The following is a 5,000-nucleotide window of genomic DNA, read 5'->3' on the forward strand; positions in this document are numbered from 1 at the left end:
TGTTATTATTATTATTATTATTATTATTATCATTATTATTATTATTATTATTATTATTATTATTATTATTATTATTATTATTATTATTATTATTATTATTATCATTATTATTATCATTATTATTATCATTATTATTATTATTATTATTATTATTATTATTATTATTATTATTATTATTATTATTATTATTATTATTATTATTATTATTATTGTTATCGTAATTATTATAATTATAATTTATTATTACTATCATTATCATTATTATTACTATTATTGTTATTATCATTATAATTATAGAATATATATATATATATATATGTATATATATATATATTTATGTATATATACATATATATGTATACTGTTTATACACACACACACACACACATATATATATTTATATATATATATACATATATATGCATATATATACATATATATATATATATATATATATATATATATATATACATATATATATATGCTGGTAACCACTTAAGAAAAAGAAACACAGAAATCCCAAGCGCTTTCGTGTAATTCACATCCTCAGGGGAGAATACAGACAAAAGTACATTACAAAGACACTATAAACGGAAAAGTGTAAAACTTGGAGAGGTGACAATTTAAAACTATTGCCTTCTCTATGAATAAGACAAGCAAGAAAAGTCAATTTACAATCAATTTCTGATTCTACTGTGAAATTAATAGAAGGAGCTAAGTTATTAAGTGAAACTAAAAATGTGTCCAAATTTTCTGTAGAAGGCCACAGGCATAAAACATCATCTACATATCTGTACAAAACAGCCTGAGATGGTAAAATATTACCTAGTAACCTCTTTTCAAAAAATTCCATATATAAGTTACTTAACACTGGCAAAAGGGGATTACCCATTGCCATACCAAATTTTTGAGTGTAATATTCACTTAATAACTTAGCTCCTTCTATTAATTTCACAGTAGAATCAGAAATTGATTGTAAATTGCCTTTTCTTGATTGTCTTATTCATAGAGAAGGCAATAGTTTTAAATTCAGTATTTATAGGAAACTTACTAATGTAATGTCATATGTCCACTACTACTCTGGTCACCACAACAAAGTCAAATATTCAGTGTTCTCCTCAATGTTTTTACGTGCTCTACGCATATGCAGTCCGGAATTTATTGATGAGGAATTTGAAAATATTTTCAACATTGATTTAAGCTTAAAGTACCCTAAGACTTTTATAAATAACGCTCTCAAAAAAGCCAAGAAAACTTTTTATGGAAATCAACCTACACCTCCCTTTGAAACCAAGAATCTTTTAGTCATGCCATTTAGTGAAAGTCTTTCTCAGATTCCTCATTTACTCAAAACATGGAATGTTAATGTAGTCTTCAACAATTCATGCACATTCAAGAAATTGATTATTAAGAATTCTCCAAAAAATTCATGTGGCTGCATATACAAGGTTCCTTGTAAAGATTGTGGGACTTTTTATGTAGGGCAAACAGGTAAAGATCTCTCAACTAGAATAAAGCAACATAAATATAGTGTCAGAACAGGACTAGACTCTAATGCTTTATTTGTGCATATGAGGGATCATAATAATTGTATAGACTGGACTAAGGCATCGTCAATTTTATCATGTAATCCTGTTGTTAACAGGAACATCATTGAAAGTAGCCTTATCAAACAAACTGAGTCAGTCAATTTGAACATAAGTAATGGTTTGTATAAATTAGATAATTACATAATTTAGAACATTTGTAAACAATTCGGTATAGGAGATTTTGGTTAACCCCAAGAGTGGACAAATGGCATGGTTCCGTGTGGGACCTTGTGACCTCTCCTAATTTTTCCGTGTGGTGACTTGTGACCTCTCCTATATTTTTTCGTATGACGCCTTGTCACCTCTCCTAGTTTTACACTTTTCCGTATATATTGTCTTTGTATTGTACTTTTGTCTGTATTCTCCCCTGAGAATGTGAATTACACGAAAGCGCTTGGGATTTCTGTGTTTCTTTTTCTTAAGTGGTTACCAGCATATTTCTGATCACGTATTCAAGTGATTTATTTTCAAAAATATATATATATATATACATATATATATATTAATATATATATATATATATACATATATATGTATACTGGTTATACACACACACACACACACACACACATATATATATATATATATATATATATATGTATATATGTATATATATATATATAATATATGTATAATATAAAATATATATATCATATAATATATATATATTATATATATATATTGATGTATATACATATATATATATATTAATATACATACATATATATATATATGTATATATATATATTAATATATATACATATATATATATATATATGTATATATATTAATATATATGTATATATATATGTATATATATATATGTGTGTATATATATACATATATATATGTGTATATATGTATATATACATATATACATATATATATATATATATATATATATATATATATATATATATATATGTATATATATATGCATAACTCATTGCCCACCAAAAAGCACCCGATGAAGTCTATACTTTTGTAACATCTGTTGAGGATATTGACTTGATAATCTTTTTTGTTTGAAGTGGGAAGAAGAATCCCTTCCCTTTGTGTCAGTGAAGCATTCCAGCTATTGCCACACGGTTTTAATCAGCTGAGGGAAGAACTTCGGTATAAGTGGACTGAATTTTTTTAGCTTTTCTGAACTCTGTGACTAAGAGAATGGGAGTAGGACGAACAATAAAGGAACAAAAATATATGTGAAGTGCTAGCGGAGTGTATTTGTAGTGAAAGTTGAGTGAAACTGGAGGTATGTTGCTTTAGGATTGTGTTAAATGAGAGGTGTGTATGGATTAGGTACGTGTTATGTGGTGTGTAGTGTACATGTCGGTTAGTCTGCAGAAAAATACTTCTGAAGCCTATAATCGTAAACAGAAGAAGTGTAGCGAGGGTCATTCGTATGGCTTTGGATTGGATGAAATATAAAAGTAAGAAAAATAAGATAAAGAAAAAATAAATAAATAAAAGTGCCGGTAGTATTTTCTGGGTTAGGTCGTAAACCCAATACAGACGGTAACGACCGAATATGGCGGGGAATAATTTAGGTAGAGGGAGAAATGTACTGTATGCAGTGTGAGGCGTGGGAGTAGATCTGTAGTGGTTACTACAATTGTCCTATTTGGAGGAAGCTAGGATATTTAAAGTCAATCCCATGACTGATCTGTTTATTAGAAATGACCATGATGGTATTTACAATATTTGTGGCGAAATTCTGGATTATTTGTGTTTAGTATACAATTAATTAAAATATATTTACAATACATAGATATGCTTCTTACAGTATGTAGAGGGATATGTTTTATTTTATTTACAAAATAAATTAAGTTATTATAATGAACATTGTTATTATATTAATTAAAATTAGTCGAATGTATGTTTAGTCGGACGCATGTTCTAAGGGGTGACTATTGTTTATCCCGTACTCTGCGATCACGGGTCCTGAAGGGGTAATTATACGTGTTGGCTACAGAACACTACAGATCCCTCAGGCTTTGGGATATAGGTGGAGATGGTTGAGGTATAGCAGGTACCTGGTGTGAATCTGCAATTTAATGGCGTGGAGCCCTTTAGAATAAAGAACTGTGGATTTTAAGATATACAAAATATTATGTGCATAGACTACGAGATGTCTGGAGTGCAACAAAGGTATGTTGTAAGCTGCGTTGAATGAAAATCATGTGAATAAGGCGTGAAAAGCGGAAAATTCATGGCATGAAAGGTAGTACAGTTGAAGGTGCTTGGTCATAGGTATATGGAATTGATGGCATAGAAATTAGAAAGTGTTTAGAATGTCAACATAGAGGTTGAGACTCTGAGACCTGAGCCAGCCGTTCCGCGGAGCGCCGCCGCTCACGAGGGAGGGGGCTGAGTTCTGGAAATCAAAGTTTATTTCCAGAACAGGTGTATTGTACATTCTGGGACGTAAAGAGTATATCAGTGTTAGTGTAAGTGATCCATTTTAATATGCTTGTGTAAATGCACGTATGTGTGTATATGCGTATGTGTGAGCTTTCTTCACTTGTGTATGTTAGTTCGTGTATTCGTGCATGCATGTGTTCGTGTATGCGCGTGCTCTTGTATGTGCACGTGATGGTGTATGAATACGTTTACTGAATCCTTCCCATCTCTGCCTTCATGAACAGGAATCATTATTACATGAAAAAAGTTCTGTTAATTAAGACTGCAGAAGACCGTTTTCATCTGCATTTGCTGACATGTATAAGTAATTTGGATGGTTCCTTGCACGCGCCAATGAGGATTTACGCGGTTGAATGTAAGTATAGCTCGTGCGCAAATATTTTTGGAATGCGTAACATGCTCTCTCTTCCTCTCTCTCTCTATATCTGTATCCTTCAATGTGTGTGAATAACATATATGCATATATGTCCATATATGTATATACATATATATATATATATATATATATATATATATATGTGTGTGTGTGTGTATGTGTGTGTGTGTGTGTGTGTGTGTGTGTGTGTGTGTGTGTGTGTGTGTGTGTGTGTGTGTGTGTGTGTGTGTGTGTGTGTGTGTGTGTGTGTGTGTGTGTGTGTGTATAAATCAGTGGTTCTTAACCTTTTCCAATGACCGTACAACTTGATATCTCAGAAAACTTCCTCGTACCCCCATCCAGTACAAATACAATGCAAATATGTGAAAAGGATGAGTGATACACACCTTATTTGCTTTCTCATTGTAAATATACAGTACCATTGCACTGGGGCTATCATGTCTCGTACCCCCAGGCTTAAGGTTTCCTAGCCCTTGGGGGTACAGGTACCCTAGGTTAAGAACCACTGGTATAAATGTATATATGTATATATGTATATATGTATGTATGTATGTATGTATGTATGTATGTATGTGTGTATGTATGTATGTATGATATATATATGTATACAT

This window comes from Oratosquilla oratoria, chromosome 28 (genome assembly GCF_046742065.1).
Source record: "Oratosquilla oratoria isolate Oo_2021 chromosome 28, ASM4674206v1, whole genome shotgun sequence".
NCBI classification, from domain to species: Eukaryota; Metazoa; Arthropoda; class Malacostraca; order Stomatopoda; family Squillidae; genus Oratosquilla; species Oratosquilla oratoria.